The following is a 15,136-nucleotide window of genomic DNA, read 5'->3' as shown; positions in this document are numbered from 1 at the left end:
GCATAGGGAGACGCAGAATATCGTGGCTGCGCAACCTGAGAGAATGGTACGGATGTACATCAAACGAACTTTTCAGAGCAGCCGTCTCTAAGGTCCGAATAGCTATGATGATTGCCGACCTCCGTCGCGGAGATGGCACTTGAAGAAGAAAAAGAATTATAATATATTATATTAAAAATATCATAATGTAGTAATAGATATGATTGATAATAAGGTAAGAATCGAAAATTATGGTGCAACGTAAGTGATACTCAAGGAGGCCTATCTATAAGTAGGAGCTTAAGATCTGTTGGTGCAACCAGGCATTAATCTCACATAGTTATGTTTTGTTATCTTGTTTAATATAACCTGAAATCATTTGTTAAAATCAAAGACTAATTTTTTTCCAACCCTCTATTAACTTCAACAACCTTGAAACCATTTCAGAAATTTTGATTTTACAGTTTTAATCAATGACATGCTATGTCGTTACAATTTTGACAATAATTTTTGTGAATAGCACATATCAGATCTCTACATATAATAATTTTGGCATTTACTCCTATTCTTTTCATTAATTTATGAGTTGCATTCTCATTTCCATTTGCCGAACATCTCAGTGGTTAGTTGTTACTGCTCAGGCTTTTATTTTTCGATACACTTTTTGTAATATTTTTATATCCTTTGTAGTAGGAAAAGATTCATCTCTTTGCAGAACTAAATTTTTTCTGACACGTATAGTGTCGTTTTCATTATTTTTTGCCACATATCCTTCTTACTGTTGGTTTAAGGGCTGTAGTGCAGTCACTGAAGGTGGATATGAGTTATTACCTCCGATTTCGTTGAACCTCCATCGATTTTCATGAAAATTGGTGAGTGGTTAGAGAATATCTCAAGGAACAAAGGTGACATGGTGTCAACTTGCGCTTTTACTCTGGGAGTGGATGCCACCCCTCCTCGGGGGTAAAAATTATTTCATTAAAAATAACCCCACAATTCGATAGAGGGACAGATTATAAGCAAAATTTGTTACATAAAGTTATTAAAATAAATCAAAACTTTTTGAGTTATTAAAGATAAAAGATTTTAATTTTTCGTGAGAAAAATGCATGTTTTTAACCGATTTTTCATAAATAACTCAAAAATTATAAATTTTTACAAAAAAGTTATTATCAAAATTAAGGCTAACAAAAATTAAACAAACTCCTTACTACAAAAACCTTTCAATGTTAACTAAAAGTGAGTTATATGTAGGTAATTGAATGTATCCTTCTTTCGTCGAGTACACAAATCTAAGTATTCGAGCCAGGAAGCCCGGTATTAAATACCGGGAAAATGATGCATTTTATAACATAAACTTATTAAACATTTGTCACAGTTCATAGAAATATCTATCAAATAAGTCCTCGAACAAGTTGATAGCATTGAAATTTATGCACCAAAAATGTTTCAAAATGTATCTTTTAAAAATGTTTCCAAAAAATGCTATTGTTTTTTTGTAAATAACTCCGTTATTTTTAAGATATCAGGTTGACATAAAAACTAATTAAAAGTTGATTCCAAGAGCTATTAAAAAACGTCGAAATTAGTCTTTTAAACCTCTTACTTTTTTAAAAATAAAAGGTTAAATGGCCCCTGTTACATGGTTCTCGCACCAAAATTGAAATTTTAAACGTTTTTATCTCGGTTATTTTTTACTCTACGGAAATAGTAAAATGGGTAAAGTATTTAGAACAGAAAAAATTAAAATTTAGTTATATATCATTTTTTACGAATATTGAGTATTTTTGGAGTTATTATCAAAAGAAAATGAAAAGTACGATAATTTTAAAAATTCTGATTTTTTTAAATTATATCTTTTTTTTTCAAAGATATGCATTCTAAACCGGTCAAAATTGTTGAAATCATTAACTATGTTAACTATTCTTGTGATCTTGATTATTGATATGAGATAATATTCTTATTTGTCATTTAATTTAATCAATGCATTAATAATAATTTAATTAATTAACCAGATCACATATCAATAGGTTTTCAATCTCAGGGCGAATTATAAAATTAATTACTTACTTACGTGGCTTCTCAGTATTTCTCAATGGTTCCTAATCGGGATAGGAAAGAAAAGAGTAAAATAATACACACATATGGGTTACAATTATAATCAAAATATTGTTTATTTTATTTAAATGGCAATCACTGCTTAATATGTGCTAGATCTTATTATTCTTAAACATAACATTTACAAATGGGAATCTTATTTCCTTTTGGTTTCCAATTGAAAGTTTTTATTAACATTTAACTATTAGGATTTATTAGCAAAATTCTATTTAAGTTTGATGAAGCTTTTCTGATATTATTGATTATGTTCTTCAATTTATAATGTGGTATTTAATACGAAAAACCCATACATTCATGTCCAAACAAATGAGACTGACCTTTTTCTGGTGAACTGAGAATGTCTTCACACAAGACCCGTTTCCTGCTATCCTTGGCTGCGATCAAAACCTCGTCCTGGCTTTCAGTAATGTTCTCCTTTGAAGATTAGCTCGTATAGCTCTCGTTCCTGCTTCTGTCGTGATGCTGTATTCTACCTTTTTCGAAACTGCAATCAGCTACCGGGACACTCTTGGCTCAAGGAGATTCTTTTACTCTCAACCTGGCCTACCTCTCGTTCCACGATAGATACTCCACACTCACGGAACTACACCGGCTTTCTCACTCTCCGTACACTACCGTCTACTACTGGACTTCACTTCTCGACAGCCCAAAACATTCTGATCTCTATTTTCAGTCATTCACCTACTTTCTAAATATCCCTTCCAGATTCACAAATCAACCTTCCACCACCAACTCTCATTCGCAGTATTCCTCAAAACCAATTTTTAATCTTTCTAAATATGCTTAATAGATTTCCAAAAAAAATAGTTAATTCCCATTCTAAAATTACTTTCTACTATTTACAAAATTTAATGACCTATTATCTACTTCAACTGAGTCTTATTTAGCATAGGCTAATGATCGAACCTTCCGCGAACAACGATAATGACCTATTATCGATTTCACTTGAGTCTTATTTAGCATAGGCTAATGATCGAACCTTCCGCGAACAACGATAATGGTACGCGCCATTCACTTTGTTTATTCTAAGCGCATTGTCCCGAGTTTCGTATTCTTCTTCTAATCACTTCTTAAAATTAAATATAACAATTTGTTGTATACAGGTTGTTCTAAATTTATATGCCCGTGGTTGAGAAAATTGAAAATATTTTATATTAAATTGAATTTTGTTTATAATTATCAAATTTTAATTTTCATATCAAATAGAAATATAACAAATCCCCGCCTTGTATTCGATAAAATTTATCTGCATTTTTAAATAAATTTTCTCGAGGCAAAACCAACTCCCTGTATATTTCCTTACTTTAATCTACGTCTTATACCCTTTCTTCTTGTATTACTCTGATTAGTCCCACCTGTAGAGTAATTGTTTCCTTATTTTCAGTGTCCTCATCCTGTGTTAGAGTGTCGGCTATTATGTTGTCTTTCCCTTTTTCCCATATCAATCTTCTGTCTTTTTCCTCAGATTTTTCACATACTTTTACCGTGTATTCTGCATCCTCGTTTTCATATGCCTCCTCTTCAAATGCCACTGTTTCGATCATATCTTTTTCGCTTTCATTTGTTAGCTTTATTTCTTCTTCTCCTGAGCTCATCTCTTCTTTTGAGGAATCCCAGTTTTCTTTTGCTTTTGATACTCTCAATTTTTCTTCTTCTGGGCTCAACTCTTCTTTTGAGGAGTCACAGGTTTCATTTTCTTTTGTCTTTTTCTGACTTTTTCTCCCTTTTCTTCTTTGTCCTTGCTTCGTTGCCAAATTCATTTCTACTGTTTGTTCTTTACCTGATTCGTCCGTATTTTGTTTCTCCTGTTCCTTGTCCTGTTCTTCTTCTTTTTCTTCTGTTAGATTCATCGTATTATTTTTAAAATCTATCACTACATGTTTTTCTGCCAATTCGTCAACTCTTACTATCATGTCATGTGACATGTTTGGCATTATTACACATTGTAGTGCATACATCTTCTTACCCAGTCGTACCATTACTCGTATGCCTTCATTCATAGTTGCCAATGTCCGTTTGTTTGCGCCCACTAAATTTACCCTAGGTATTTTGTAAATTAAATTTGTTAAGTTAACTTCTTCTATTAGTTTTCTGTTGACCAATGTTATTTCAGGTCCAGTGTCTATCATAATTTTAATTGGTTTCTCGTTGATAAATCCATCCACAAATTTTAAATTAACTCCATTTTTCTTTTCGTTGTTTCTTGCCAATTTAATAAACTCCTTGGGGTTACAAAAGATTCCTGTTTGATTTTTGGTTTTTAGTGAGCGCCGTCGTGAAAAGACGCCAGTTGCTCATCGTTGTTTATATTTTCGTCATAATGTCTCTCTCCGTCATATTCATCTGTCTGGGTATTATTTACTTCTCTTCTATTTTCTCTTGGTCTGTCGGATCTGTTTCGGTTTTCTCGATATCCCTGTTCATTTTGTCTACCATTATTTCTGTTTTCTTGATTTGAGCGTGTGGTGTTTCTATTCTGGTATTCTCGATTTCTGTCCTCATTCCATTGCCTATTTCTTTGTTCATAATTTCCTCTTCCGTTGTCTCTATTTTCGTTTTCCCTTCTGGGATTAAAATCTCGTCTTGTATAGTCCCTCCTATTTTGATTTCTATCTCTGTAATCTTGTGTTTCTCGGGGCCTGTAATCTTCTCGCGACCTTCTTGATTTTCTTTCTCTTAGACGTGATTCTCTTATTTGTAGGAATTGGCACAAACTATCTATGTCTTTGTAATTTTGCAATGTGATATGGTCTTCCAGCGTTTCTTCGAAATGTCTTGCAATCAGTTCGACTAATTGTTCCGATGAGTAATTATATTGTAAATGTTTTGCGTTATAGTAAATTTGTAATGCATATTTCCTTTCTGATATACCCATCCTATCATTGTATTTCCCATTTTGCAATTCCTTGTTAATTTCCAATTGTTGGACTTTTCCCCAGAAATAATTCAAAAATTTTTGTTCAAATTGTTGCCAACTGTCAAATTCTTCTTCTTTGCAATCGAACCATTGGCTTGCTTCATATTTTAGATGGTTTCTGATAGTTTCTTTTGCTGTTTCGAAATTTCCGATGTGTTGTATTTTCTTTTTCAGGCTATTTATGAACGGCACTGGGTGTAATCTTCTTACGTCCCCGCCAAACCTTATCTTCACGTCATCTGTGCTATGTATAACCATTTCTCTTCTTTCTCCTACATTTTGTTGCGTCCGGTTTTCGGTGACTTGTTTTTCTATTTCTGTGATTCTTTTTTCCACTTCTTCTCTGTCTACTTGAATAGCATTTTCCAACTTATTTTCCAAATTTTCTATTTCCTTTTTCTGGCAATTCGTTATTTCCTTTATTTTGCTTTTGATTTCTTTAATCTCTGTCTCTTGTTGTCCCATATCGTTCTTGATCATTGTCAAAAATCCTTTTACTTCCTTTTCATACTTTCCTATGCGTTCCTCCATTTTCTTGTTGTTCTCTTCTATTGCTTGTTTCATTTTTTGTTGTGTTTCATCCATTTTTTGATCCAATTTTTGTTGTGTTTCATTCATTTTTTGTTGTGTTTCATCCATTTTTTGATCCACTTTATCCATTTTCTTTGATGTTTCTTCCTGATTTTTATCCATCGTCCTTTTTGCTTCATCCATTGCTTGTTTTGTTTCTCTTTGATTGTCATCCAGTTTTTGTTGTGTTTCATCCATTTTCTGTTCTATTCTTTGTGACTGGAGTTGCATCATTTGTAATAATTTATCTATTCCTGATAATTCTTGCTGTTCTGATGCCATGATTGTCGTGTCTAAAATATCTTCTTGGTCTGAATTATTCTCTTGATTTGAATGTTCTTTTTGTTTTTTGTTGTCTTTGCTTTGGCTTCTTGTCACAGACATTTGTTTTCAAGAAGTACTGTCCCCGCCAAATATGAAATTTTACTAGTATGTTACCAAGACGACTTTTTCTCACCCAAATATTATAAATTGTCAATAAATATATCAAATGTAAATATCGTAAAAATAAAATAATAAATCAGTTATGTAAAATTTGTACCTAAAGAGATCTAAAATTTTATGTTATCGTAAGTATCTCACTTTTTACCACAGGCATATAAATTTTCAAATACCGGCTTTACTCTTTCTATCCTTCAAATTTGCCACTAGAAATACTTTACAATGCTTTCCACGTTGGACGACAGGTGATGTGATCTTGATTATTGATATGAGATAATATTCTTATTTGTCATTTAATTTAATCAATGCATTAATAATAATTTAATTAATTAACCAGATCACATATCAATATGTTTTCAATCTCAGGGCGAATTATAAAATTAATTACTTACTTACGTGGCTTCTCAGTATTTCTCAATGGTTCCTAATCGGGATAGGAAAGAAAAGAGTAAAATAATACACACATATGGGTTACAATTATAATCAAAATATTGTTTATTTTATTTAAATGGCAATCACTGCTTAATATGTGCTAGATCTTATTATTCTTAAACATAACATTTACAAATGGGAATCTTATTTCCTTTTGGTTTCCAATTGAAAGTTTTTATTAACATTTAACTATTAGGATTTATTAGCAAAATTCTATTTAAGTTTGATGAAGCTTTTCTGATATTATTGATTATGTTCTTCAATTTATAATGTGGTATTTAATACGAAAAACCCATACATTCATGTCCAAACAAATGAGACTGACCTTTTTCTGGTGAACTGAGAATGTCTTCACACAAGACCCGTTTCCTGCTATCCTTGGCTGCGATCAAAACCTCGTCCTGGCTTTCAGTAATATTCTCCTTTGAAGATTAGCTCGTATAGCTCTCGTTCCTGCTTCTGTCGTGATGCTGTATTCTACCTTTTTCGAAACTGCAATCAGCTACCGGGACACTCTTGGCTCAAGGAGGTTCTTTTACTCTCAACCTGGCCTACCTCTCGTTCCACGATAGATACTCCACACTCACGGAACTACACTGGCTTTCTCACTCTCCGTACACTACCGTCTACTACTGGACTTCACTTCTCGACAGCCCAAAACATTCTGATCTCTATTTTCAGTCATTCACCTACTTTCTAAATATCCCTTCCAGATTCACAAATCAACCTTCCACCACCAACTCTCATTCGCAGTATTCCTCAAAACCAATTTTTAATCTTTCTAAATATGCTTAATGGATTTCCAAAAAAAATAGTTAATTCCCATTCTAAAATTACTTTCTACTATTTACAAAATTTAATGACCTATTATCTACTTCAACTGAGTCTTATTTAGCATAGGCTAATGATCGAACCTTCCGCGAACAACGATAATGGTACGCGCCATTCACTTTGTTTATTCTAAGCGCATTGTCCCGAGTTTCGTATTCTTCTTCTAATCACTTCTTAAAATTAAATATAACAATTTGTTGTATACAGGTTGTTCTAAATTTATATGCCCGTGGTTGAGAAAATTGAAAATATTTTATATTAAATTGAATTTTGTTTATAATTATCAAATTTTAATTTTCATATCAAATAGAAATATAACAATATATCGGTTTTAAAACGTTCTCCTACGTCTTCCGATGCCTAGTCGCCATTCACTTCGGTCCATCCAAAGGTGTTCATCTAATTCTCTTTCTCTCATTTCTCGATTTATGCCTTCTCTCCAACTAAGGCGGGGTCTTCCTCTTTTTCGTCTACCATGAGGGGTCCACGTTAGGATTTGTTTCGGGAGTCGTTCTTCGGACATTCTTTGTACGTGTCCATACCATCTAAGCTGTTTGGTACTAATGTCATCTACTATTGTGTGTTTCACATTCATTATTTCCCTAATTCTGTTGTTGGTTACCCTTTCTAATCTTGATTTTCCTGCTGAGCGCCTCCAGAAATCCATTTCTGTTGCTTCAAGTTTTCTCTTGTATCTTTCTTTTATTTGCCATACTTCACTGCTGTAAGTGATTATACTCTTAACAATTGTATTGTATATTCTATGTTTGTTGTTGTTTGATATTGACTGGTCCCACAGGATGCTATTGAGAAGGGTAATTGCTTTTCTTCCCTGGTTGTTTCTTTCTTCTATCGTCCGGTCTACGCTTCCTTCTTGTGTGATGGTCATACCCAGGTATTTATATGCGTCGCAATGTTTAATAATTTCGCCATTCCCCAGTGTAAGGTCCTGCTGTGTCCCACCGATACACATATATTCGGTCTTCTTTATGTTTATTTCCAAACCACCTTTTTTGTACTCCTCTATTAATTTCCTTGTCATATATTCTATATCATCGTAGTCTTGCGCTAGTACAAGTTGGTCGTCTGCAAATGACAAAGTGTATATTGTATTGTTGCTGATCGGTAATCCCATGTTTTTGCATTTGCGTTTCCAAAGTTTTAGAGTTTGTTCGAGGTAGATCTTAAATAATGTCGGTGAAAGGCAGCACCCTTGTTTTAGGCCTTTGCTAATTTGGAATCCTCTCGATAGCCTGCTTCCAACTTTCATCCTTGATGCAGTTTTGGTATACAATTGTTTCGTCGCTGTTATTAAATTTGCGCTTATACTGGTTTTCTCTAATGCTTCCCATAGTTTGTTTTGTGGGATGCTATCATACGCTTTTCTTAAGTCCACATATAACAGATGCACCTCCTGGTTGACGGCCAGTTTCTTCTCAATAATCTGTGTAATACAAAACAGATGGTCAACCGTTGATCTCCCTGCCCTGAATCCTGCCTGTTCTTCAGCTTCTATATCTTTATATTCGTTTTCGATTTTATTTTTAATCAGTTTTCCGTATATTCGGCTGATCGAGTTCGTTACAGCGATGCCTCTGTAGTTGTCACATTGATCCCGTCTGCCTTTTTTATGTATGGTGGATATCCATGATGTCTTCCATTCTTCTGGGATTTCCGCTCCGTTGATGCATCTTTGAAAGAGTTTAGCCAGGTTTTCATATAATTTTGTTGTGCCATATTTTATTAGTTCAGCTGGTATGTTCCCTGGTCCTGGTGCTTTGTTATTTTTTAAAAACTTACATACTTCTCCTACTTCTTTTGTTGTTACCCGTAATGGTGAGGCTAAGATATTTACATTGCTGGTATCACTGTTATTTAAAAATTCCGCTCTGTCGTATTCTTTTCTTTTCCTGTCGTAGCGATTTTAATACTTTCCAACTTTCTGTACTTCTCCGTCCTCCTAAATGTGTGTTAATCATGTTACACTTTTGCTCCCAAGCCTCATTCTTCTTTTGGCATATCATTTTTCGCACTTTAGCTTGGACCCTCTTGTATTCTACCTTATCAGCGTCGGTCCTTGTGTTCAGAAATTTTTTATACTTCTCTCTTTTATTTTTAATCTCTTGTTCTATTTCTTCGTCCCACCAATACGGAGTTTTTCTGTGGTTTTTTATTTGGAGTCCGAGGGCCTCTGTTGCTGCTTCCTGAAGACATGTTTTTATATAATGATAATGCTCTTCATTGCTGGTAAATTGCATGGTTTCTAACTTTTTATCTAATCTACTCCTGTATAAATCCCTCACGCTTTCTTGTTCTAAGCTGTTTAGGTTGTATTTCTTTTCTGTTAATTTTTCTATTTCCGCTGCAGCTTCTTTTAAATCTCTTGCTCTATCTATTCCTATTGTGAGCTTTGTTTTTAATAGATGGTGGTCACTGCCGCAAGTGGCTCCTCTATATACCCGCACATCCTGTACAATCAATTTAGTCTTTTGTCTTATGATTGTATAGTCTATGATTGATTTCAGCCCTCGGGTATTTTGTGTCCATGTATATTTATGGATATCTCGGTGTTGGAAGAATCCGTTTGTGATTTTCATATCATTTTGTTCGCATAAGGCTATTAGCCTAGTACCATTGTCATTTATAGCTTCTTCACCATATTGGCCTATGACTTTATTGTGCTGTTTCTTCCTGTTCTACTGTTTAGGTCCCCCAAGATTATAATTTCTCGTGATCTATTAACGAAATTAAACATGCCATAGCTCAAATCGTAGGATTTTTAATTTACTACAATTTTCTATTTAAAAGTTTTTTCTCTAAAATGAATATCCTAAGCTGCAAAATTAAAAATCTTTAAAAATTGCAAATTTAAAAAATGAAAATCGTCATAAATAAAAAACCGCACAAAATTTTTGGTTACATTTTAGTATAAGTTATTCCTGGCATCGTCCTTTTCAACACCTGATAGGTTTCAAAAATTCCTGAATTATATCCTGAAATCGACCTATTTTTAACCCACAGCTTTGACTATATATTATAGTTTCACGATGCGCGCATAATATTCATTTTATTATTTTTTCTTTGATCACTATAAGTATTTATCATTGTTTTCTTTTGACTTTACCGCTAGAATCTCGAACAATTTCGTTTTGGTTTTCTATTTAGTTCTCTTTGACGTTCGTCAAAAAACAATGGTTCCGATTTTGTAGCTGCATATTTTTATTCTGAATTTCAATTTAGATTCGTCTGTGTTGAAACTACATTATATCAATGCTTAAAATGTGATACAGTCAGAACAAAGCCATAGGCCCTAATAGGGAAACCTCAAACTCTATTTATTAGATCCCTTAGCAGAATAAACCGCTCTTATATAAAAAGACATCATAAACTATGTAAGTAAGAAAAGAATGTCTGTTATAAATTTGTACCTAAATAAACATAAATAATAAAATTTTACGGGCTCACATTTAACAGGGTTACATTCACCACACCTCTGACTGACTTCCTACCTGTATTTTGATATTTTTATTACTTTTCCAGTTTGTGCATAAGGATCTTTGCTTAATCCTGTTAGAATACAACATAAGATTTTTTTAAATGCTTGTCGTAAACTTACAGTATCAAACACGTGGGAAAGGGGCGGACCAGAGCCTCGGAATCCCCTAGCCAAACCTAGAATTATTTCTACACTATACATCCTTCAGAAATCTTTTAGAGAATATCAATTTTTACATAATGCCCCTTGCTTGAGTCCAGCTAAGCTTTCTACCATTATAATATGATCGGGGTGAGCGATTACAGCGGGGGGTAAAGGGGCCAAGCAACCCCTGTTCTTCGGTTTGGTATTTTTTCAAAACATTAATAACAGCTGTCGAAAAGTTATTCAATGATTTTTTTGGTTATCAATCAGGATTGTTAATATCAACTGCCGATGTGATATTAATAAGATGATAATGAAGGAACATTACAACTACAACACTGACAAGGAACAGAAAAAAATCTGCAAGGAATTAACAGCTGTTTGAAATACACATGTTAGTTGTGCACCTATTTTGGAATCAAAAGTGCCAAAAGATTAATGTATCAACATTATAAATGAAAGTTTTGAAATCGTAATAAATAGCCAATAATCTGATAATAAATCATAGTTTTTTAATTATTAAAAATTAAAAATATACTTTATAAGAATGGCCATATTTTTTGTAAAAATGTTAATTATTGTTAAATGTATAATTTTTCGAATATCTGAGGACTAAAAAAGTAAAAGGCTATATATCTTAAAAAAATAAAAACAGACCTAATCCAAGGCGCATTCTCTTCACTTAGATGTTATCACTCTAATGTAAAACAAAACATAAAAAAGGTATGCATTTTTATTTCACACCCTTTTAATACATTCTAATTATGGTTAAATTTTTTAGAGCTGGAGTGCCCGTAGACATTATAGTAGTTTGTGTTTTAGAGATTAAGATTAATGGTTTAAGGGCGTAGAAGCAAAATTTCGCGCCAATGTGTTTTAAATGCATTCATTTTTTTTTGGAATCCTGAGAAAACTAATAAATATTTTTTTAAAATTTAAACGAAGAATGAAAGATTAAATTATTACCGAGGGCCTAAAGTACCTGAAACCTATAATATTTATTTTAATAAGTTAAAGGGGTGAAAAAAAAAAAAGAGAAAATTTAGTGTGAATTTTAATTCCAAATATCTCATTCAAAAGAAATTTTTGGTTTTTCTAAGGGACTTTAGGCCCTCGATAATAATGTAATGTTCTTTTTAATGTTTCTGTAATAACTTTTTTTATGTTCCAACAACACATTCCAAAAGTTTGAATTATTTAGAGCAATTGCATTTTGAAAAAACTTTGAAAAAAGGAATAAACCAGCTAATACAACAAATATGAACAAAACAGACTACCAGCCGATTGGAACGCATGTATTATAGTAGGTACCTATATATAAAAAAGGAGATCTAGAGGAGTGCGAGAATTACAGAGCAATAACTTTATTAAACAACACATATTATAACATTCTAGAAAATATACGAAACATAAGACTTAAATCATGCACTGAACGAATATTAGGAAAATACCAGCACTGGTTCAGACCGGGGGAGGTCTACGATTAATTCCATACATACAGTGGAGCAAATAATTCAACAATCGAGAGAATACAACAGAGAAATGCACCTAATATTCATGGATTTCAAAAGCGCTTTTGATACAACCAATCGGACAAAAATGATCTGGAGCAGCTAGAGAATGTTGGAATCCCAGAAAAATTAAGACATATGCACCGAGAGAAAAAAATTCTTGACATAAAGAAACTTTATTAATATTTAAGAAAGATCGACTTGGCATATTGCCTAAGAAATATATCTTTGTAGGTAAGATATAATTTTCTAAAATATTTCAAATAAATTCTACTATAACCAAAGAAATATATCTTAAACATGATTGCACTATCACTTTCTGGCAAACTTCAAACCCATTTATCAGAAAGAAATTACACTTGATCTTAATTAATTTTATTAGTCATAAATATATATTTTCTACACATTAGAACACTATTCTTTCTGAGCAATAATATTTCTTAGTAAGGAATATTATTATTTTACTATTAATAATTAATTTATTTAATGTTAAGAAATATATTTCGCAGAGATAAACGTATATTTATAGTTAAGTTAATATTTCTTGAAAATAAAGTGATATTACATACGGCGAAATAAATCATTGTGTTAAGGTAAAATCATTATTTATTAATAAAACAAGATATAAAACGTTATTATTACATATACAAACATTTTCTCCACTCTTAAACCACTGGCTTCTACATAACAATAAAAGGATGGAGAGGCAAATCCAACTTCCTCAAATTTTCCTTCTTTTGTTAATAGCACTTTGTATATCAGCAATTCACTAAAACAAAATCGTTATGTAGAAAGAGTAAACTTACTTTAATAATTTTTTTTTTATAAAGATATAGATATTTATTTTGACAAATTTAGGAAATACAAAAAAACAAATGCACGGCCCCACATAAGAACTATTAATACTAATAATAATCAATCATATTTATGTAGTTCAAACATGGCATTATTTAACCTACACATCTTTGTCTATTTTTTCTTTTTGTTAATGAAATATTAATTATTTTTCTGTATAATATTAAGTCACACAATAAACATTGTGTAGCTAAAACAAGAGGAAATATACAACCAGACATAATAATATGTAATTTTCTTAATTTTTGTAATCTAAAAGAGACAGCATACCTAATCATTAAGAAATTTTATTACGGGAAAGTATTATTAGTTTACATCTAAATCATTTAATACATATTAACTAATTCACGGTTTTCGGCAATAACATTTCTTAACCATAAACATATATTTCTTTTAGACTAAATGATTTCTTTATCTCAAATAAATAACAGAAAAAATCCTTAGCGTTGCACCCGCCATGTTTGTATATTGTTCATTGTATATTTTTATAGAAGACGATACATTCAAGAAACCTGTTATAGTTGATACATAAGTATATAATACACATTTTTAAGTACTTACATGTATGAAGTTCTACCATTTTTGGAAGGCCCTGCAGTTGGTTAATAACTCCTTTCTTAATATTGTTCTGAAGCAATATATTATATCATTCTGTCCCAGCTTTAAATTGTGGCATATTTCCCAGTTAGAATAATAAGTTCCTTTATTTCAGAGTCGTCCATCATTATACCTAAAAAGCATATAAAGATACTATTATGTTTCTTTTTTAACCAATCGGATACGCAACAATATTATTATTACACCTTAAATTACTCAATTTACTTTTATTTAATACCTATATATGTACGTACCTTCAAAATATCCGTTAATTTTTAAAGTACACCAATAAATCCAACATCCATCTATATGAACATGAACATCACGCCATCTTGACAAACACTGACGACTAAATCATAAATAGTTAATCTGCGCAATTCTTTTGTGGAAGAAAATCTCTTTGTAAGTAACATTTCGGCATTAATGACAAAGTTTTTATTTTATAACCACAGTTACTACAGAGGGTATTTCTGAAGAATTATTTCTTGTGATTTAAAATATTTATTTGATTGCAAGAAAATTTCTTGTTCACAAATATAAATATGGATTAACTTAACATTATATTTCATATACTGCAAAATATTTGTAGTTTTCAATTTAAGAAATAAAAACTTTAGGATAAGAAAATTAAATGTAACCATTAATGTATTTCTTAGTATTGAAGAAATTATCTGTAAGAAATTATTGAGTTGTGTTTAAAAAACTCGTTTCTTTATGTGTGAACCGGTATGTTTAAGTTAATAGGATATGTTTACTTTTAAGAAATATTGCTCAAAGAAATCGGTGTTTTAGGAGAAAAGAAATTGTTCTCTCGGTATGCTAACATTGAGCCTAAAGAACACCAGAGCAGGGATCAGTTTCAACGGAACAACTTCTAAGGAGATTAATGTACACAAAGGCGTTAAACAAGGTGACTCTATCTCTCCGACAGTATTTAATTCTGTAATCATGAGGATGACAAACTTGCAAACAAAAACATTATTACAGATCAACTTCAAATAGTAACATATGCAGATTCAGTCATCACAGCGAAGACTAAGATAACACTTGCAGTTGGAAAATTACATAAGGAAGCGAAGAGAATAATAGGACTAGAGATAAACCAGCTCACAGCAAAATACATGGCGATAGGGAAAGATGAGCTAACTCAGAAATATCTAATAACACAGAACCATAAATTTGAAACTGTATCCACCTTTAGCTACTTAGGAGTAAAAATAGGGAAAACCGGAAAAGAGAGAACAG

Source organism: Diabrotica virgifera, chromosome 7 (assembly GCF_917563875.1).
Source record: "Diabrotica virgifera virgifera chromosome 7, PGI_DIABVI_V3a".
Classification (NCBI taxonomy): Eukaryota; Metazoa; Arthropoda; class Insecta; order Coleoptera; family Chrysomelidae; genus Diabrotica; species Diabrotica virgifera.
This window is presented reverse-complemented; position numbering follows the sequence as displayed.